General features: G+C 48.0%; 1 pseudogene across 1 annotated transcript in view; it reads left to right on the top strand.

Annotated features, from left to right (window-relative positions):
- LOC129461030 (ankyrin repeat domain-containing protein 18B-like) overlaps positions 1-19125 on the top strand; it is a 295938-nt pseudogene extending 276813 nt beyond the window's left edge. The window contains exons 10-15 of the transcript XR_010121426.1: positions 13624-13659; positions 13757-15500; positions 16114-16242; positions 16980-17249; positions 18126-18238; positions 18822-19125. The product of XR_010121426.1 is annotated as an ankyrin repeat domain-containing protein 18B-like (transcript). The remainder of the gene's footprint in view (positions 1-13623; positions 13660-13756; positions 15501-16113; positions 16243-16979; positions 17250-18125; positions 18239-18821) is intronic.
- The last annotated feature ends 3602 nt before the right edge of the window (positions 19126-22727 follow it).

Genomic DNA, 22727 nt, shown 5'->3' on the forward strand with positions numbered 1-22727 from the left:
GAACAACATGAATGAGATATGGGGGAAAGGGTCAGAATAATATGATTTAGCTCTGCATCCCTACGAAACTCATGTGGAATTGTAATGAGGAATGTTAAAGGTGGGGCCTGGTGGAAGGTGATTTAATCATGGAAAAGCGTTGGAGGTTGGAGGTAAGGGTATGTGGAGAATGGGAGAGATTATTTTGTTGGTGGGAGTGAAAGATGGAGGGGCACAGATCCTTCACAAATGGTTAAACACTGTCTCCTTAACGCTGTTCACATGATAGTGAGTTCTCTTGATGATTTTGGAGCTGTGAGATTGAGTGAATATTGTCCTGCTGGGTTTTGGACTTGCATTGGGCTTGTGGGCCTATTTGTGTTATTTTTCTGGGAAATTTCTTCCCTTTGGATTGAGAAAGCTTACCCAATGCCTGTACCGTCATTGTACCTTGAAAGAAAAGAACTCCATTTTAAATTCGGGGACTCATAGGCAGAAGGGACTGTGGCCTTGTCTCAGATGAGACTTTGAATTTTTTACATTTGGAATGAGTTAAGACTTTTTCAAACTTTTGTCATAATTGTATTTTGCTCTGTGATAAGGACATGAGATTCTGGGATATCAGGGTCAGAATAATATAGTTTGCCTCTGTGTCCCTATGAAACTAATGTGGAATTGTAATCCCTAATGTTGAAGCGGGTGACAGGTGACTTAATTTTGGATAGCAGGTTGGTGGTGGTGCAAGGTAAAAGGGATGGGTAGGATTGGGAGGAGTGGGTTGGCAGTAGGGTGGTGGGAGGGTGGGGGATGGTAGGAAGTGGGAGTAGCCAGTTGCAGAGGCAAAGCCTCGTGGAAAACCTCTACTAGGGCAGTACACCTGTGGCTTTGCAGGTTTTAGCCCCTCAGCTGTTCTCATGGGCTGGGCTGGTATTGAGGACCTGTAGCTTTTCCACACTGAGGGTGTGAGCTGCTGGTGGGTCTATGAATCTGGGGTCTGGAGGTTGGTGGCCACCTGCGTGGGGACTCGAAGCCCATATTTTCATTCTGCACTTCTGTAATAGAGGCTTTCCAAGAGGCTCTTCATCTGAAGGAGGCTGCTGCCTGGAAACAGTGGGAGTTGTGGGTGTGGGTCAGATCCTTCATCAATGTTTGAGCACCACCTTCTTGATGCTGACCTTGTGATAATGAGTTCTCATGAGATCTGCTTGTATTGTTGTACCCAGGCGAGTTAAGGAAATGCCACACTTTGAGACGGATTAAGAGTCCTTTATTAAGCTGGCAGCCAAAGAGAGAGCTAATGCTTAAAATTCTCTCGGCCATGAGGAAGGGGCTCGATTAACTTTTATACCTAGGTTTAGGAAGGGGAGGGGGACTCAAATGTAATAATTCTACAGAAGTAAAAACATGCAAGAATCAAAAGAATCAAAATGGTTACAGAGTGATAAACAACTTAAAAGACAAATGGTTACAAGAAGAGCAATGGTACGAGGTGCAAAGTTCTAAATCTTTCATTATAATTAGATATAGGGTCTATGCTGGGCAGGAACTGAAGGTTTTATGTTGTTATCTCTTGGAGAAAATTCCTGGGAACTTCATACATTGTTGGTGTTAGTACCTTATCGGTTAATTGGGCTCTTTTGAAATGCTGAGGATCTGTTTACCTAGGCCAACTCCTTACCAAAGGGGGTTGGGTGAGGAGCTCTTAGTGTCTTGTAAATTAAGGGGTCAATTGGAGTTTGTCTGGCTTTCCTAGCTAGAGAGAGTCTTATTTACAGGAGAAGCAAGGCTAGGTGATTAAAGAGACCAGCAGAACAAAATTCAAAGTAACGAGTTAAAGTAAAAACAAGGTTAGGCATTTCAGTACAATAGGGCATGACACTTTTTTCCTTTCTCTGCCTTGCTCCTGCTCCTGCCATATGAGACATCTCCTTGCCCCTTGACATTCTGGTATGATTGGGAGGCTTCCTGAGTCCTGTCAGATTCAGAAGCCACTGTGCTTCCTTACAGCCTGCAGAATCATTAACCTATTACCCCTTTTCTTTATGATCATGGAGAAAATTATTACTGCAAAGTGGATCTATTAAATGTCTTCAAGGCCTTCTCCCTAATGTCTTGGCAATCAGCACTCAGCTCCTTTTCATTCAAGTGTCTGAAGCCTTCTTGAATTTTCCCGCTGAAAATGGGCTTGTCTTCCTTTACCACACTGCCAGGCTGCGACAAAGATAGTGATAATGTAGAAGCAGGTTCAGAAGGGGGTAGCAGACAGAGTTCAGGAGAGTTTGGAGGGCTTTGAAGACAGGGAGATGAGGGAAAGTTTGGATCTTTGTAAAGAATTGTTAAATACCTGTGATCAGAAGGCTCACAGGAAAATAGTAAAGATCAGGTTTAGAAGGTATCAGATGAAAATGAGGAACTTACTGCAAACAGGAGCCAAGTTTACTTTTGTTTTGCTGTAGCAAAGAACGTGGACGCACAGTGACCCTGCCCTGGAGATTTGTGAAACTTTGAGCTTGAGGGTGATGACTTACTGAGTATCTGATGGAATGAACTTCTGGGCAGCAAAGCTCAAGGGGTCAAGGGGTGTCCTGTCTGTATCAGAGAGCCTGTGCCCTTATGTGTGACTGAGGAAATGATGTCTTGATGGCTCTTACATTAAATGAGTCCCAACTCTTATATTAAATGAGAAACAGAACGCAAAAGTTTGGAAAATTTGCAGCCTGGCCAAGTGGTCAAAAAGAAAAGCTGATTTTCAGGGGAAAACTGAAGAAGGCTTCAGAAATTTGCATGAAAAGGAGCCCAGTGCTAATAGCCAAGACAATAGGGAAAAGGCCCTGAAGCCATTTCAGAAACCTTGGCATATGATAGCCCTTGCTATCATAGGCCTGGGGCCCAGGAGAGAATAATGGTTTTCTGGGCCAGTTCCATGACCCCCCTCTATGTGCAGCCTCAGGACACTGCTGCCTGCATCCCTGCAGCTCTAGTTCCAGCCATGGCTGAAAGATGCACAGGTACAGGTTGCATCACTGCTTCAGGGGTGCAAGCTCCAAGCCTTGGTGGCTTCCACATAGTGTTAAGCCAGCAGCTGCACAGAGCACAAAACTAGAGGCTTGGGAGCCTTTGTCTAGACTCCAGAGTATGTAGGGAAAAACCTGGGTGTTCAGGTACAAGATTTTCCAAGAGGCAGAGCCTCATGGGAAACCTTTACTAGGGCAGTACAGAAGGAGAATATAGGGTTGGAGTTCCTAAACATGGAGGCACCATTCTCCAGACCTCAGATTCATAGACCTACCAACAGCTTGCACCCTCAGTGTGGAAAAGCTACAGGCACTCAACACCAGCCCAGCCCATGAGGGCAGTTACGGGGAATAGACCCTGCACAGCCACAGGTGCAGATCTGCCCAAGGCCTTGGGAGCCCAGCCATCACATGCCTGTGCTCTAGATCTAAAGATGATTTGCAGCTGTAGGATTCAATGACTGGCCTGCTGGGTTTTTGACTTGCATGGGGTCTGTAAGTCCTTGGACATTTCAGTAAATGCTGGAATAATTAAAGTCATTGGGGGACAGTAGAGAAGTCATCAATGTATTTTGCAGTGTGACAAGGATAGAAGAATACGAGATTTGGGGATCAAGGGCCAGAATAATATGATTTGATTCTGTGTCCCTACCAATACTCATGTGGAACTGTAGTGGGGAATGTTAAAGGTGGGGCCTGGTGGGAGGAGATTCAATCATGGAGAAGCATGAGGGTTGGATGTAAGGGTGTGGGGAGAATGGGGGAGATTATTTTTTGGGTGGGGTGAAAGATGAGGGTGGGGGGGCGGATTCTTCACAAATGTTTAAACGCTATCTCCTTAACGCTGTCTGCATGATAGTGAGTTCTCTTGATGATTTTGGAGCTGTGAGATTGAGTGAATACTGTCCTGGTGGGTTTTGGACTTGCATTGGGCCTGCAGTCCCATTTGTATTATTTTTCTGGGAAATTTCTTCCCTTTGGATTGAGAAAGCTTACACAATGCCTGTACCATCGTTGTACCTTGAAAGAAAAGAAATCCCTTTTAAATTCAGTGACTCATAGGCAGAAGGGACAGTAGCCTCTTCTCTGATGAGACTTTGAACTTTTTACATTTGGAATGAGTTAAGGCTGTTGGAACTTTTGAAAAGGCATGATTGTATTTTACTCTGTGATAAGGACATGAGATTCTGGGATATCAGGGTCAGAGTAATATGGTTTGGCTGTGTGTCCCTATAAAAATTCATGTGGAATTGTAATTCCAAATGTTGAAGGTGGGGTCTGGGGGAGATGATTTAATCATGGATTGGAGGTGGTTGGGGGTGGAAGGAAAAGGATTGGTTAGGGTAGGAAGGAGTAGGCTGGCAGTAGAATGGTGGGTGGGTGGGGGGCAGTAGGAAGCAGGAGTAGCCTGCTGCAGAGGTAAAGCCTCATGGAAAACCTCTACTAGGGCAGTGTACCTGTGGCTTTGCAGGGTTGAGCCCCTGCAGCTGCTCTCATGGGCTGAGCTGGTGTTGAGTGCCTGTAGCTTTTCCACAGAGGGTGTGAGCTGCTGGTGGGTCTATGAATCTGGGGCCTGGAGGGTGGTGGCCATCTGTGTGGGGGCTCCAAGCCCATCTTTTCCTTCCACACTTCCCTAGTAGAGGTTTTCCAAGAGGCTCTGCCTCTGCAGCAGGCTTCTGTTTGGAAAGAGTGGGAGGTGGGGGTGGGTGGTTGATCCTTCACCAATGTTTAAGCACCATCTTCATGATGCTGACCTTGTGATAGTTCTCATGAGATCTGGTTGTATAATAGGGTGTGACACCTCTTTCCTCTCTCTGTCTTGCATCTACTCCTGCCACATGAATCATCTCATTGCCCCTTGACATTCTGGTATGATTGGGAGGCTTCCTGACTCCTCCCAGATTCAGAAGCCACTATGTTTCCTTATGGCCTGCAGAATCATGAGCCAATTAAACCTCTTTTCTTTATGGTCATAGAGAAAATTAGTAGTGCAAAGTGGAACTATTAAATATCTTCATTTAATAGTTTTACCCTAATGTCTTGGCAATCAGCACTCAGCTTCTTTTCATTCAAGTATCTGAAGCCTTCTTGAATTTTCCCCCCGAAAATGGATTTGTTTTCATTTACCACATTGCCAGGCTGTGGTAAAGATAGTGAGAATGTAGAAACAGGTTCAGAAGGGAGTAGCAGACAGAGGTCGGGAGAGTTTGGAGGGCTTCGAAGACAAGATGAATGAAAGTTTTGATCTTTGAAAAGAATTTTTAAACACTTGTGATCAGAAGGCTCACAGGAAAACGGTGCAGTGTCCAGACAAAAGCATCCCAAAAAGGCAGAACCTTGTATGAAACCTCTACTAGGGCAGTGCAGAAGGAAAATATGGGATTGGAGCCCCCACACTGGAGGCCACCATCATGCAGACCCCAGATTCATAGACCCCCCAACAACTTGTATCCTCAGTGGGGAAGAGTCACAGGCACTCAACACCAGCCGAGCCTATGAGGGCAGCCACGGGGCATAAACCCTGCAAAGCCACAGGTGCCAAGCTGCCCAAGGCCTTGGGAGCCCAGCCCTCACACACCTGTGCCCTGGATGTGGGACAAGGTTTCAAAAGGGGTGACTTTGGAGCTGTAGGATTGAATGACTGTCCTTCTGGGTTTGGAGTTTCATGGGGCCGGTAAGTCCTATGTATGTTTCGTTTTTTCTGGCAAAATTCTTCCTTTTGGCTGGGAATGCTTACCCAATGCCTGTACAAGCATTGTACCTTGGAAGTAGTTAACTTGCTTTATATTTGAGAGACTCATGGGCATAAGCGACTGTAGCCTTGTGTCAGATGAGGTGTTAAGCTTTGAATATTTGCATAAATGCTGGAATGATATAAGATCTTATTGCGGCGCTATTCACAGTAGCAAAGAGTTGGAACCAACCCAAATGTCCAACAACGATAGACCGGATTAAGAAAATGTGGCACATATACACCATGGAATACTGTGCAGCCATAAAAAATGATGAGTTCATGTCCTTTGTAGGGACATGGATGAAACTGGAAAACATCATTCTCAGTAAACTATCACAAGGACAAAAAACCAAACACCGCATGTTCTCACTCATAGGTGGGAATTGAACAATGAGAACTCATGGACACAGGAAGGGGAACATCACACTCCGGGGACTGTTGTGGGGTTGGGGGAGGGGAGAGGGACAGCATTAGGAGATATACCTAATGCTAAGTGACGAGTTAATGGGTGCAGGAAATCAACATGGCACATGGATACATATGTAACAAACCTGCACATTGTGCACATGTACCCTAAAACCTAAAGTATAATAAAAAAATAAATAAATAAATAAATAAAAAATAAAAAATTAAAAAAAGATTTTAGGGGACCGTAGGGAAGGCATCATCATATTTTGCAATGTGAGGACATGAGATTTGGGGATCCAGGGACAGAATAATAAAATTTAGCTCTGTATCCCTACCAAAATTCATGTGGAATTGTAATCAGAATGTTAAAGGTGGGGCCTGGTGGAAGGTGATTTAATCACGGTGGAGAGTGGGGGTTGGAAGATGGGGGGAAGGGAGAATGGGGGAATTATGGTGGGGCTGAGGAATGAAAATTGGAGGTGGGGGGTGGATCCTTCATAAATGATTAAAGGCTATCTCCTTATTGCTGTCCTTGTGATAGTGAGTTCTGTTCATGGTTTTGGAGCTGTGAGATTGAATGGATACTGGCCTCCTGGGTTTTGGACTTGCATTGGGCCTATGGTCCCATTTGTGTTATTTTCCTGGGAGATTTCTTCTCTTTCGATTGAAAAAGCTTACCCAAAGCCTGCACCATTATTGTACCTTGAAAGAAAAGAACATCCTTTTAAATTCAGGGACTCATAGGCAAAAGATATTGTAGACTTGTCTCAGATGAGATGCTGAATTTTTTACCTTTGAGTTAATGTTGGAATGAGTTAAGACTTTTGGAAACTTTTGAAAAGGCATGAATATATTTTGCTGTGTGAGAAGGACATGAGACTGTGGGGGATCAGGGTCCAAATAATATGATTTGGCTGTGTTTCTTTACCAAAACTCATGTGAATTGTAGTCCTTAATGTTGGAGGTGGGGCCTGGCTGGAGGTGATTTAATCATGGATGGGAGGGGGCCAGGGGTGGAAGGAAAAGGGGTGGATAGGGTGAGGGGTAGGTTGTTAGTGGGGTGGTGGGAGGGTGGTGGGTAGTAGAAAGGGGGTGTAGCCTGCTGCAGAGGCAGAGGCTCATGTAAAGTCTCTACTAGGGCAGTGCACCTGTGGCTTTGCAGGGTGTAGGCCCCATGGCTGCTCTCATGGGCTGGGCTGGTGTGGAGTGCCTGTAGCTTTTCCACTCTGAGAGTGCAAGCTGTTGGTGGGTCTATGAATCTGCGGTCTGGAGGATGGTGGCCTCCTGTGTGGTGGCTCCAAGCCCATATTTTCCTTCTGCGTTGCCCTAGCAGAGGTTCTCCAAGAGGTTCTGCCACTGCAGGAGGCTTCTGCCTGGAAACAGTGGGCGGTGGTGTGGGTGGATCCTTCACCATTGTTTAATCTTCCTGATGCTGATCTCCTGAGTGAGTTCTCATGAGATCTGGTTGTATAACTGGGTGTGGCACATCTTTCCTCTCTCTGTCTTCTTCCTACTCCCGCCACATGGAACATCTCATTGTCACTTGGCCTTCTGGTATGATTGGGAGGCTTCCTGATCCTCCCAGAAGCAGAAGCCCCTTGCTGCCTCTACAGCCTGCAGAACCATGAGCCAACTAAACCTCTTTTAAAAATGATATTACAGAAAATTTGTACTGTAGAGTGGAGCTATGAAATGCCCTCAAGGTCTTTTCCTCATTTTTTTTTTACTATTAGCATTTTGCTTCTTTTCTATGCAAATACCTGAAGCCTTCTTGAATTTTCCCCCTAAAAATGGACTTTTCTTTTCCCACATTGCCAGGCTGCCACAACGATAGCTGAAAATGTAGAAGCAGGTTCAGAAGTGGGGAATGACCAGAAGCTGCACAATTTGGAGGACTTGGAAGAAGAAAGAAAGATGAGGGAAAGTTTGGACTATTGTAGAGTCATGTTAAATTAAAAGGTGACCATAGAGACTTGTTACATAGCTATAATTAAAAGAGTGACTGAAGGAGGGACAGTGAAGGCCAGGCTTAGAAGGTCTCAGATGGAAATGAGCAACTTATTGGGAACAGGAGAAAAAGTTACTTTTTTTTGCCTTAGCAAAGAACTTGGCTGGACGGTGTTCCTGCCCTGGGGACCTCTGAAACTTTGAACTTCAGGGTGATGATTTAGGGTATATCTGGTGAAATGAAGTAGGCAGCAAAGCTCAAGAGGTGTCTTGTCTGTTTTGAACAACCTGTGGCCTTCTGTGTGACTGAATAAATGATCTCAAGTTGAAACTTATATTTAAATGAGAAGCAGGGCTTAAAAGTTTGGAAAATTTGCAGCCTGGCCAAGTGGTCAAAAAGAAAAGCTGATTTTCAGTGGGAAAATTCAAGAAGGCTTCAGAAATTTGCATAAAATGGAGCCCAGTGCTAATAGCTAAGACAATATTTAAAAGGCCTTGAAGGCATTTCAGAGACCTTTGCAGCAGAGCTTGCTGTCACAGACCCTGAGTTCTAGGACCGAAGAATGCTTTCCTGGGTCAGTCCCATGTTCGCGCTGCTGTGTCCATCCTCAGGACACTGCTGCCTGCATCCCTGCAGCTCCAGCTCCAGCTCCAGCCATGGCTGAAAGATGCACAGGTACAGGCTGCATCACTGCTTCAGGGGTGCAAGCTTCAAGCCTTGGTGGCTTCCACATAGTATTAAGCCAGCAGGTGCACAGAGCACAAAATTAGAGGCCTGGGAGCCTTTGTCTAGACTCCAGAGTATGTAGGGAAAAACCTGGGTGTTCAGGCAGAAGCTTTTCTAAGAGGCAGAGCCTCATGGGAAACCTTTACTAGGGCAGTACAGAAGGAACATATAGAGTTAGAGCCCCCACAGAGGGATGCACGATTTTCCAGACCCCAGATTCATAGACCCACCAACTGCTTGCACCCTCATTGTGGAAAAGCCACAGGCACCCCACACCAGCCCGGCCCATCAGGGCACCTGTTGGGGATAGACCCTGTACAGCCACAGATGCTGAGCTGCCCAAGGCCTTGGGAACTCAGCCATCTACCCCTGTGCTCCAGATGTGGGATATAGATTCAGAAAAGATGATTTGGGGGCTCTAGGATTCAATGACTGGCCTGCTGGGTTTTTGACTTGCATGGGGTCTGTAAGTCCCATCTGTGTTTTGTGCTTCTTTCTGGCAAATTTCTTCCTTTTGGCTGGGAATGCTTACCCAACGTCTGTAAAATCATTGTACCTTGGAAGTAGTTAACTTGCTTTGTATTTCAGAGGTTCATGGGCAGAAGGGACTGCAGCCTTGTCTCAGATGAGACAGACTTTGGGGGACTGTACAGAAGGCATCATTTTATTTTGCAGTGTGACAAGGATATGAGATTGGGGGGAACCCAAGTCAGAATAATATGACTTGATTTTGTGTCCCTACCAGTACTCTCATGGAACTGTAATAGGGAATGTTAAAGTTGGGGCCTGGTGGGAAGTGATTTAATCATGGAGTAGAGTGGGTGTTGGAGGTAGGGGTGTGGGGAGAATGGGGGAGATTATTTTGTGGGTGGGGGTGAAAGATGAGGGTGGGGGTTGGATTCTTTATAAATGGTTGAACACTATCTCCTTAATGCTGTCTGCATGATAGTGAGTTCTCTTGATGATTATGGAGCTGTGAGATTGAGTGAATACTGTCCTTCTGGGTTTTGGACTTGCATTTGTGTTATTTTTCTGGGGAATTTCTTCCCTTTGGATTGAGAAATCTTACCCAATGCCTGCTTGAAAGGAAAGAAATCTCTTTTTAATTCAGGGACTTACTGGCAGAAGGGACTGTAGCCTTGTCTCAGATTAGACTTTGAAATTTTTACATTTGGAATGAGTTAAGTCTTGGAAACTTTTGAAAAGCCATGAATGTGTTTTGCTCTGTGAGAAGGACATGAGGTTCTGGGGTATCAGAGTCAGAATAATATAGGCTGGCTCTGTGTCCCTATAAAACTCATATGTAATCCTTAATGTTGGAGGTGGGCCAGGTGGGAGGTGATTTAATCTTGGATGGGAGGTGGTTGGGGTGGAAGGAAAAGGAGGGGTAGCATGGGGAGGAGTAGGTCATCAGTAGGGTGCTGGGATGGTGGGGGCTAGTAGGAAGGGGGAGTAACCTGCTGCAGAGGCAGAGGCTCATGGGGAACCTCTACCAGGGCAGTGCACCTGTGGCTTTGCAGAGTGTAGCCCCCATGGCTGCTCTCATGGGCTGGGCTGGTGTGGAGTGCCTGTAGCTTTTCAATATGGAGGGTGTGAGCCGTTGGTGGACTTATGAATCTGGAGTCTGGAGGATGGTGGCCTCCTGTGTGGGGTCCCAAAGCCTATATTTTCCTTCTGCACTGCCATAGTGGAAGTTTCCTAAGAGGCTCTGCCTCTGCAGGAGGCTTCTGCCTGGAAACAGTGGGCGTTGGTGTGGGTGGAGGATCCTTCACCAATGGTTAATCTTCTTGATGCTGATCTCCTGATCGTGAGTTCTCATGTGATCTGGTTGTCTAACAGGATCTCGCACCTCTTTCCTCTCTCTGTCTTGCTCCTACTCCTGCCATATGAAACATCTCATTGCCGCTTGGCCTTCTGATATGGTTAGGAGGGGCCTGATCAGTGTGGGCCTGCTCAGTGGACCTAGTCAGTTGGGACTTGGTGAGTGAGGCCTATTTAGTGGGGGGTGGTCAGCAGGGGTCTGCTTAGAGAGGGTCTCATTAGAGGGATCTAGCAGTGCAGGTCTTGGTGAGTGGGTTCCTAGTGGCAGACAAATGTTTGGTGTCTGGTCAGTGCAAACCTGGGCTGTGGGACTTGGTCAGTGGAGACCTGGTCAGCTGGGGCTTAGTGGTGGCCTTGTCAGATTGGGCTGGGTTGCTGGTGACCAGGTCAAGGGGTGCTATTCAGTGGCGGCCTGGTCACATGGGACCTAGTCAGCAGAGGCCCTTGTCAGTGGGGCCCTGCTCAGGGCAGGCTTGTCAGTGGAACCTAATCAGTGGGGGCCTGGCCAGAGAGGACTTGATCAGTGGTGGCTTTTGTAGCACTGGTCTACGGGGTGACCTGGTCAGCAGGGATCTGAGCAGTGCATGCCTGTTCAGTGGGGCGTACTCATTAGTGTCCCAGTCAGGGACATCTGGTCACCTCAGGCCTGGTTAGTAGGGGCCTGATCAGTGGCAGCCTATTCCCTGGAGGCCTGGTCAGTGAGGCTTCATCTGTGGGGCCAGGAAATGGGGTCATGATCAGTGGAACCTGATCAGTGAGGCCTTGTCAGTAAGGTCCTCATCAGTGGAGTCCTGGTCATTGTGGGCCTGACAGCGGGAATCTAGTTAGTGAGGCCTGGTGATGGGGGTCTAATCAGTGAGGGTGTGGTCAGGGAGGATCTGATGTGCTGGATCTGGTCAGCAGGGACCTGGTCAGTGGGGGCTGCTGAGCACTGCTGGGAGATGTCAGGGGAAATGCATGTTATCGAGGAGCCTGTGGACAGCTGGGATGGCCCAGTGATGTTCAATGGCCCAGTCAAAAGTAGACAAAGCAGGTGTTTGGATGGACCTGGGAGATCTTGCTCAGAGATTCTGACAGGACAAAGGTAAAGGAAGGGCCAGAGTGGCCGGAGATATGGTCACAGTCTGTGGGCTGCACAGGATGGAAGAGGTCAGGGAACAGGCAGGGTGGGCAGCTGGGTTTCAGGGAGAGGCAGGTGCATGCTGGGAGGTCAGACCCTGTGAGGGCTGTGGGGGCATCAGGTGGGGTGGGCTCTGGGTGCACCCTCAGTGCACTGGGCAAGTCTTGGCCGAGGCTCCCTGGACCCTGGCCGGGTGGTATGGTCACTCCCTGGGGGACTGTTGTCAGGAGCTGGCCACTCACCCTGGGTAGCACTGTCCCATCTCAGGACTGGACTTCCTCAGATCCTGCAGAGGGCAGAGCCTCCAGCCGAGGAGAGGCAGCCCCTTGGTGCAGCCTGAGCTCTCCATGGGCCTGGAGCATCCCCTGCCAGCCCTGCGCTCCCTCTTCTCCCAGGTCTCGCTTTTCCAGGGTCAGCCAGCGGGGAGGCCCCATCCTCCCTTCCCTGTGTGTCTCCTGGGCTGAAACTTGCAGTGCACTGGGACAGGGATGAGGCTTCCCTCAGGCCCATTTAGGGAGGGGACTGGCTCCCAGCCTGGCACAGGTCCTCAGCTCTGCCTTGGTTGCCTTAGAGTGAGATGGATCAGTCAGTGCCCTGCAGGTAAAGGTAGGAGACTGTCCCTGCTGTGTGTGAGGCTGGTCTAGGGATGGAGTACTTAATAGGTCCTCCCAGTCTGTCAGGCTTGGGCAGCCCTGTACTGTCTCAGGACTCAGAAAGTCCAGTCCTGAGATGGGATGATGCTGCCCAGGGTGGTCGGCCAGGGCCTGACAGCAGTCCCCCAGGGAGTGACCATATCGCCCAGCCGGGGTCCAGGGAGCCTGGCCTGAGACCTGCACTGAGGGTGCGCCTGGATCCCACTCCACCTGATGCCCCCACAGCCCTCACAGGGCCTGACCTCCCAGCATGCACCTGCCTCTCCCTGCACCCCAGCTGTCCACCCTGCCTGTTCCCTGATTTCCTCCATTCTGTCCAGCAGGATGGGATGTGCATGGGGGCAGCCTGTGTGCACATTTCATGGCAAGTAGGAGTGACACACCATCCCTGGGAGGCACATTGGTTCCGGCCAAACCTGGCCCCAGAACTCTGTCCCTGAGGTGGTTTTACCAAACCCAAACCCAGAACTGTGGTTGTGGCTCAGGGGTCAGCACTCACTAGTGCCAGGACACTACTGGGGGGCTGGGACCTGACTAAAGCCCATGGTGTCTGTGGCCTGAGGACAGGGTGTCTTGGGGCCATAAGGACAGGCCACAAATGGCCATTGGGTCATAGGGTCTGAGCCCCAGTGTTTGTCCTTCCCTGGCTCCTTCTGGTTCAGTCCCATCAGTGCCCTGGAGCCCAAGACCCAGCATCCAAACTTCCCTCCAGGAATCCTGGTGGCCCGGCTTACTTTGCCATATTTCATCTGAGAGCAAAAATGTCAGATCCAATGCACAGAAAAATGGCTCAAAGTGCTTAAGACTAGAAGAAATCTAGGAGCAGCAAGAAGGTAATGTGGAGAGGGGAGGACCTCCATGGGACCTCCATGACCGGTGTCTGCAGAGCCAGTGATACAGGCACCCAGTGCTGTGGCCTGGCACCACCTCTCAGAGAGTGGGTAGCACACTGTCCTTACCTGGGGGACAGCAGGCCTGGTCACCGGCTTTTCTACCTGTCCCTGCAAGCATCGTGTTGCTGGAAGAGAATCTCATGCCAGAGCTTGGACCATGCCTTGCTCAGGGGTTAGAGGTTGTCTCCTGGTGACCTAAATGAAAAAATAGGTCCAGATCATTGTTCCCATGGAGCCCAAGGTTGGAAACCTCTGGAATACTCTGGCCCCTGATCCTCCCCGGGGACCCCTGTGGCCTATCTCACCAGAGCACTCTTCCATCTGTAGATGTCTCGGCTGCTCTACAAGGGAGTCCCATTTCAGGTGTGGGGCTGGGCAAGGTCACTCCTGCTGGATGTCTAGAAATTAGAAGCCAAGGACCTAGGGAAATACCAGGTACAGCCTTTCCACCCTCATCCAGAACAGGACAAAGAGGCCAGGTGATGTCAGGAGCCCAGTTCTCCAGCTGGAGGGAATGTCAACCCTGCAGTGGGAGCAGGGGCCCGTCGCACATCCTAGGCACAGATGGTAACGTAGGCACCGCAGGTATGCAGGGATTGGTACCCCTCCCTGTCTTCAGAAAGAAGCCAAACAAGGGGCTTTCTGCAGAATGAAACCTCCTTTCCTTCCGGAAGCACTGCTGACTGTTTGGTGGTTGCCCTTGTGGCAGTGAGACTTTTGTCTTTTCTGAGGTTGGGCTGGTTTCTCCTCTTGGCCCTGCCCTACAGACCACAAAGGGAATCAGCAAGAGGTCCCCAGCAAACATCCACAGATGGCCCTGGACATCAGCCACATTCTGAGAAACATGTCATGTTCTGGGAGGGCTAAGGCAAGAAATATGGCCTATGGGGCTGGAGGATCCCAGGGCAGGTGCCACAATCCAGAGCTGTGGGGGCTTCCCATGGGAATTGGGAGGTCCCAAGGCAGAGGCAGGGGTTCCACAGGAGGAGTCCCAGAGCCACCAAGCGCTCTCCTGGCCCAGGGAGCAGTCAACACCATGGACTGAGCACCTACTGGGCTCCAAGCTCTGGGCCAGGCTGGGGCATGTGGGGCCAGGAGGGAGCTCGGAGTGGGAAATGGAGAGACAAGTGTGCTCAGAGGGCACCCATTTCTGGGTGTAATGTGGTCCTGAGATTCTGGCTGGGAAGTGCTTCCAGGGTTTCATATGTGTTATGGAGCTGCTTCCTCTCCCCAGCCTCACCCTGCAGGAATCCCAGGGAATGTATTGCCACCATCTTGGAGCTCAGTGCCCTCATAGTGTAACAGCACCAGCAGATCTGCCTGTGCATGGACTTCCTGTACTACCCATTCCTGAGGGGTGATGATTCTGCAGGGCCTGTGACCTGGTGCACAATTTTAGACACCATCATCCTGCAGCAGCACTGCACCCTCACTAGCCAGGGTGTTGATGACTTCCTCAAGGCCAAGGCCACGTTCAAGATTTGGGACTTCAGTGATGCACTTGTGCTGGGCAAGGTGGCTTCTCCAGGATCTTAATTCAGGAGGTAGAATGGAGCTTGAGGTTAAGTGTCTGATCAAAGAACTTGAACTTGATCTGGAGGGCTCTGGGAAGCCATGGAAGGTGCTGGATAAAGGAGGGACAGTCAGATATGTTTTAGAGATGACTGTAGAAGGCTGCCTGGAAGGAGTGAACAAGAGCCAGGAGACCAGGGAGGGAGCTTGTGGGGCAGGTCTGGAGATGGCAAGGGAGGGATCCTGTCAGTCTTCAAGGACTGTCTCAGGTTACACTCAGGTGCCCTCAGAGCTAGTGTGTTCAGAGGTCTTGTCTCCAGGATGAAAATGGGAAGGAGTCGTCAGATGAGGACATATAAATGGAGGCTGGCATCTTCATGAGTACCAGTGGTGGTCCCGGTGTAGGTCTCTCCATCCAGGGACATAGTGGATGGACATTACATCACTCCATTCTGCCCTTCCTTTCCCTCCTCTCATTCTCCCGAGGGCCTCACTGCATGAGCACTGTCCAACCTCTGGTGCTGAAGCAGCCAAGAGATCCAAGCCTGTGTGGCTGCCTCTTAGGATATGACAGCACAGCCAGTGGCCTCTACTGGATCCTATGCAACCTCAGAAGACACCCAGACACCATGAGTGATGCCACCACGTGGTGCAAGAGTTCTGAGGGACCGCAATCCTGAACACATTGAATGGTGGGTGCAGGGCCTCATGGCCTGTTCCCCAGCCCCTCTCATTGGCTCTGCTCCAGGTGGTGAAGGGGGAAAATGTTTTTGTCAATTCTGCCATGATTTCCTAGCAGGAAAAGGAGCAGAGCCCAGAAGCAGGGCCTGGTATGCAGCCTGCCTAACAAGGGAGAATTTGTAGGCTTTGTGGACAGAAAGATCTGGGAGTCCATATCTATCACTCACTAGCTTGCTGAGACATTAGTAAAATCAGTTTTCTGAACTACATTTCTGTCATCTGTAAAATGAGAGGAATTTCTTCTACCCCACGAAGCTTCTTGGAGAATTAGTGACAGTGTGTGTAGAGCAGGTTCCACCCAGCAGGCATTTGGTGTCCAGACCACTCCTCTTCCCCCTTGATTTTCTGCCTAAATTTGCATTTTGTTCTTAAGACTTTCACTCCCCTTAATTCTGCTCTTCCCTCTGATTCCCGCCTTATTGTATATCCCATGGAGTCACCAGGATCAAAGTGGGTAACAGTCTTGTATGCATGTATATGTACATACACACTTTGTTGGGGTTGGAGAGTGGTGTGTGAGTGTGCGTATGTGTTGGAGTCACTGACTGAAACTCTCCACACCAGGCTGTGTTCCTGCTCATTGCTGGAGGTGCTGTCAGGGCCCCAGCCCTCAACCCCAGGTCTGACCCTTGCAGCTCAGGCAGGACATTCTGGAGGAATCATGTCCTTGGAAGGAGCCCTGAGGAGTGACTAGTGGGTATTGGTGGATAAATACCCCAGCTCCCTTGCTCTGGGTGGGATGACTCTGAGACACCTGTTCTGTGCTGTCTCTCAGAGATACCTGGCAGGGCTGAGTCCTGGCTGCCACAGGGGAAACTTTCTTGATGAAGGTCCCTTTAACTGCTGCATTCCTTTCCTGTCTCAGTTTCCCACTCCTCTACTGGTGTTTCCTGGGATTCACACCCTAAGGAAGAATTGGCAGTAAAATTACTATCCTAGAGTCATGTCTAAATAGAATTTTTGTATTTGAATCTTTGCCTTAGGATCTACTTCCAGGAAATTCAAACTAAGGCACACATTTTTCTGTCAGCTCCTTCAATCCCCATAGGCCTGCCATTGTGCTGTTTTTGTCAAAAAGGAACATGGGGATCAGAGAGGGAAAGTCACTTGCCCAAAGTCACCCAGCTGAACAGTGGTGGAGTTCAGCTTTGACCATGGGTGGCCCCAAGGTGGATGCTTGTTCCTATCCCATGAGACTCCTCCTTTACCAGGGTCAAATGAATGAATGGAGGATGTTAAAATAGGGTCTCTGATGCCTGCGCCAGAGAAACCCCAGGCTCATGGCTGGCGCCTGTGTTCTCACTCTTACCTCATTAAGAGTATAATGAAAAACATGCCCAGTGCTGACCGTGTGCCTGGGGGTGTTGTTGTAGGCACTCTGCTTACTGTAATTCATTTAATTTTCACAATAACCTTGCTTTTACTTCTAGTTGTTAGATGAAAAAACTGGGGCAAAGAGCAATACGGAGAGTTGCCCAAATTCACACCACTGGTCCAGGTTTGAAGCAAGCAGTCTGTACCTGGAGTCCTTGTCTGTAACCATGGCACCCTGCCTTCTTACCCTACTCATCGTGGAGTTCCACCTTGTGTCAGGCACTGCACTGAGCAGCTTCTTTTAAGAACATAATTTGTAATTATGTAGATTACTAATTCTACTTCAAAACGCCACACAGCCTTCATGTGATTAAATGAAACAATTGGTAAGTCTAAGCATTGAGAACAAACATTCTTTTTTCCACTCCCCACTCCATTCCAACAGTTGGGATAGTGTATTCTCTGTGCCTGTAGAAACCTCAGCTCCTGTGCCAAGGAGCCTGGTCCCTTTGGGGAATGCGGCAGTCAGGTGCTGGCAGCGACCTTGAAGTGGCTGAAGGGTCATTAAAAAAAAGCTGTTTACAAAGGTGTGGGCAGGGCCAAGGGGAACCAGGAGAGATGGTGCAGGGCCCTGGGGTTAGCGTCATCTGGGAGCTGTCACCACCCTCCAAGCTGGTGGGGCCATGGAGAAGCTGTTCCAGTAACTCGGAGAATCTGCAGCTGAAAGAGGAGGCCAGAGGAGACATCACTCCCTGTGCCCTTTGACTGCATCCGGATGCCCCCACTGACCACATTACCATCCCCTTATTAGACTGGAGAGGCTGCAGGGAGGGGTTCTAAGCCTCCTATTGTGGCTCACTCCAACAGTCAGTCAGCACCAGCTCCCCTAGCCCCACAGCCTAGAGTCCACTTAGCCCCTCTATCCTGTCCCTTTCCTACTGGGAAGCAGATACCCAAATGAGCAGCAGAATCCTGTCTCTCCCTGCAGGCCCCTCTGCTCATTATGAGTGGTGTTTTTTGGGTCTCCTTCCTTGGTTTTGGATGAGAAACACCCTTTTCCCTTCCATAGGGATTGTTTCTGTGGACCCCACCCTGAGTGTTCCCCTGGTTAGGCAACGGGCAGGTGGGGTTGGTGGGACCAACTCTTTAGAACCAGCAATGACAAACAGATCCCACTCAGGGTAAGTTGATGTTAAATGTCATGAGTCCTCTGGAATTTTCTGAAGGTTTCCTGTTTTTTTTTTTTTCTCCCCCCTAACCAGCTCATCTGATCTCCTGGGATCTCTACTAAGATGCTGGCAGTCCAGCCAGCTGGTCCTGCCCTGGACGTGACTTAGCAGCTGGTTATGCTTCATGACCTGCATTGTGGGCAGTGGTAAGCAGCACCTGCTTCTAGCTTTACTGTTGGGCCAGATTTTATCCCCACCTTAGCTCTGCAGTGCAGCTGCTTCCTGCTTTCTCCATGGACCCTGCTTGAGATTGTCCCATGTTTCTGTTTGTGCATCACTGAGGACAGAAGCATGAAGGATGCCCAGGTCAGACCATTCCATTGCCCTCCTGGTGCTGGGTCTTTAATCCTGGGATGGCTTCAGGGCCTGGTCCTTCTCCATAGCCCCCTCCACATTTCTCAGGTTTCTGCTCAAAAGTCACCTTTTGGAGGGGTCTCCACCTGTCACTGTGTTTCTAACAGCTCCTTTGGTTTCTTTCTGGCTCATCTCACTTTTGTAATGTCTTTGATTACCACCACCATCTGACCTGGTCTTATGACCTGTTAGCTTCCTTCATCAGACATGAGCACCAGCATAGCAGGGGCCTCATCTGTCCTGTTCCTCCTGTGGCCTGGGTCCTAGCACCATGTCTGGTACAGGGTAGATGCTCAAGGGAAGTTTACTTTGTAGAACTCTCTACCTGGGAGGTGTTACTGTTAGTCTAACCTGTACCATGTTGTAAACCTCCAGCCACTTTGCAGACCCTGGTCAGAGTGAAACATTCCATGGGAACTTGGGCCATGAGAAACATCCTTCCTAACCACGTGACTGCAGAAACATCCTTATCGCATCCTTCCAGGCAAAGGCCCAACAGCCTGACTGCAGGAACATCCTTGCCATATCCTGCCGGGCAGCAAGCTCTACCACCCTGAACCCTCCCTCCCAGTCCCATGATTACCCCAGCCTGTGAGTGGCAGTTGGCCCTGGGACTAAGCTGGTTTACCCCTCCGCAGGGTTTTGCTGGCAATAAAGGTGTTGCTGTTGAAGCCGCCAACTATCTCTGTCTTTCTTTAACCCTCGCTTTGCCTTCAAAACCTAACAATAATTCTACCCCTCCATTTTACCAAGGACAATATGGGACTCAAGGACAGCAAGTGACTTACCCAAAATTACACAGCCAGTGAGTAACAGAGCCTGAACTTGAACTCAGTTCAGCTGAATCCAGAACTTGTTTCTCCCTGAGAGTCCAGGGAAGGAAAGGGGGAACTGCAGCCAGTAGGTGCCCACATGCTTGTCCTAGGAGACCCCAGGAGGGCTCCTGGGAATTCTGTCTTCATGGGCACAAAAAAACTGCTCACCAGTGTAGCATCAGCTAAGGGTCCCCATTGTCCCAAATTGTTACTTATTTTCAAAGTTTTGTTTTAATAATTACATTTCTCACAGCTCAGTGTTGAAAACAAAGCACAGAGGCATGTAGAAAGTCGTGTGTGGGTTTTTCTCAATTTTTTTTCCAGTGACTATATAAATGAGTGTACAAAAGAATACAAACACCCTTATACTTTTTATATAGAGATGAGGCCCTCCCTCCCATATTTCTCTGCCACTATCCTTCCATTTTTTTTTCATGAGAGGACCACTCTTTTAATACTAGTCCATGTGATTGGGGAGGGGCTGGCCACCCTGGGCAATCAACAGGGTAATTAATTCAGGAATGATCATGTGATCCAAGCTGGGCTCATGGAAGTCACCCTTGCACTTTTGATGAAACTTCTGGGAATGAGCTGCTTTCTTTTTATTGACATAGCTATTTGCAGGGAAGTAAATGACATGAAATTTATGGGGCCATTTTTGCTGCTCTCTCAAAACAGCCTGCCTGAAAAGCAGAGCTGACCCAGGAAACGAAGGGACAGAATGAGCCTTCGTTGATATTAGTTGAGCCCTGATCCCACTGAGCCAGGAGGCCATCTACTTAAGCACATTTTTAGTAATTAGAGTCAAGTAATTCAACGTTCTGCTGGATTGCGTTAGGTGTCTGTCACTTGGAGTCAAGAGAGTCCTGTGTAATAGCACTTTCTCTTATGCTTAGGTCCCACCTGCCAGAACTTTAGAGCTATAGAAGGTATAAAGTAAACCCAGGCAGTGCTGAGCTAGCCAGGCTCCCGGCTAAGTGTGCAAAGGAACCCTGGCATCACTACCACTTTGGTCTGACAAATAGCCTTGCCTGCTGCTTACCATACAGCCATAGGGATATTGCTTCCCTGAGCCCTTAGGCATTATACCACTTCTTAAAAATGATTTTTATCTAAGAAAATGTTTTGTAGAGATGAAGTTTTGCTATGTTGCCCAGACTTGTCTTAAACTCCTGGCCTAAAGTGCTGAGATTACAGGCATGAGCCACTGTACTTAGCCAGCACTATACTTCTATAAGTTGTCAATGCTTTCTTTGTTCTGTAGTTTCTAGTGTGTGCTTGAGCATGTGAATGTATGTGTGTGTGTGTGTGTGTAAGTGTGTGTGTGTGTGTTTTATCTTGCAGGGTTATTTCAAGCATCAAGTGGGATCCTGTAGGTGCAGTGCTCAGCCCAGTGCCTGGCACATACAGTGAGCTCTCTCTGTTCTCCTCTTTTCTCCTCCTGATTCAGAGAATGACTTAAGGATCTGTGATGTGTGCAAATTTTCAATGCCCTGGATAAATAATGAGGAGATGAAGTACTGTTGCCAGAAATTTGCACTGGTCTTAATTCATTTTATGTGTTTAGCATGAGATATCTCAAAGTAACTGAATAAATTTATGTCATATATATACATACACATAAGTATGTTTCTTGAGAGCTGACAGGCTTAGTTTTTGCTCCCCGATACTGCAGTAGAGGCCACTGTGTTCTGATTTCTTGAGTGATGGCTGCCAGCTCTCCAAGTGTCACAGTAGGTGAGGCATCCATGGGGGTGAGCACCAAGAATGTGTGGCCATTCAGCACCTGCAAGCCCATTTTGTCTATTCTCCTTATTTTTATATGTTTTATTCATTTTTAGGTTTATCATTTAATTTGTTATAAATATCTCTCCTAAAATTGTTTCTTAGTTCTACTAGGGGTTAGTTTCATGAAACAAGTCCAGAAAGAGTCCAGGGCAGCCATGGATACCCAACATGCCATTGGGGAGTGAGGAATCTTGTAGATTGAAGGTTGTGTTGTTGGGACCATCATTCTAATGGTCTTCAAGGTACTAAACTGGACTCAGGGCATTTCATCGTATTTCCAGAGAGCAGCAAGCAGAGAGAGCAAAGGGAATTTGGTTAAGAGAAAAGAGAAACAATAACTCTCCCCTTTCCAGACAGATTTTCAGAAATCCAAACCAGTGAATTCTGCATTTCACATTGGCCAAGACTATAAGCTCTGCTCACTGCAATTATGAGAAAAACTGGGAAACTCATTTAAAGACGTTAATCAGGGCCAGGCATGGTGAGCCTGTAATACTAGCAATTTGGGAGGCCAAGGTGGGAGAATCACCAGAGCACAGGAATTTGAAACCAGTCCAGGCAACATAACGAGACCCAGTCTCTACGAAAACAAAACACAAAAAAAGCTGGGTGCGGTGGTGCACACCTGTTATGCCTGCAGTTGAACCTACTCAGGAGTCTGAGCTGGGAGATCACAGGAACCCAGGAGTTCAAGGCTGCAGTGAGACCTGATCATGCCACTGCACTCCAGCCTGGGAGACAAAGTGAGACCATTTTTCAAAAACAAATTATAAATTAAATAATAAAATAAAGATAAATAAATAAAGACATTTAAACAATGCTCCTTGTAAAAAGTAAATCTGTGCTCCCTTAGTGAAGAAGATGAGAATAATGGATATAGCAGGGAAACAGACAGAATTGGCCACATTAGCCCATAATGAAAGTCATAATAGGCACCCCAATTTGGTACTATTAAAGCCACATAATGTGACCATAATGCAGCCAAATTGTGGCCAATGAAAACAAACTGACAAAAAAGGGTATCCTGGAGCATACAAATTCTAAATCTAAATTGAATGGAACTCAAAGAGGGCTTCACATTGAAAATAAAACCATGTGTATGTAAGTGAATTGTAACAAAGCTACTACATAGCAACATTAAGGTGGCAGAGAGGAAAGGGTGCTAAGACAGCTATCTGTCATCTTATACCATTTTTTTAAGAAAAGAACAACTATAAAATTATGAATTTGGGTTCTAATTGAGAGATAAGACAATGATAATGGCAGCAACTGTTCACATTTACAGTGCTTCCGTCCTACTATGTGCTCACTCATGCCCAATAAGTGAAGAGCTTGAACTGAAAGCTTTCTTATATTTATTCCCATTGTAGTCTCCCTCCAGAGGGTGGAATCATGTGTAACAGGAGGGATAAGTGTTTAAAGAGGTCTTTTCTACCATTTTTACTTCCATAAGCAGTCTCTGCAGGGTGAGTTCTTGTATGAACTATGAGTCTGAGGCAACACTGAGGCTTTTTTTCATATTCCTTACTTTCATAGCTTCTCTCCAGTGTGAGAACAAATATCTACTCAAGGTGAATGAAGATGAAAGGCTTTCCATAGACTTTACCTTCACAGGGTTTCTTTTCACACTTCTGTAAGATATGAGAGTTCAGGAAAGATGTTCTTATGCATGTTAACT

This window comes from Symphalangus syndactylus, chromosome 1, assembly GCF_028878055.3.
Source record: "Symphalangus syndactylus isolate Jambi chromosome 1, NHGRI_mSymSyn1-v2.1_pri, whole genome shotgun sequence".
Classification (NCBI taxonomy): Eukaryota; Metazoa; Chordata; class Mammalia; order Primates; family Hylobatidae; genus Symphalangus; species Symphalangus syndactylus.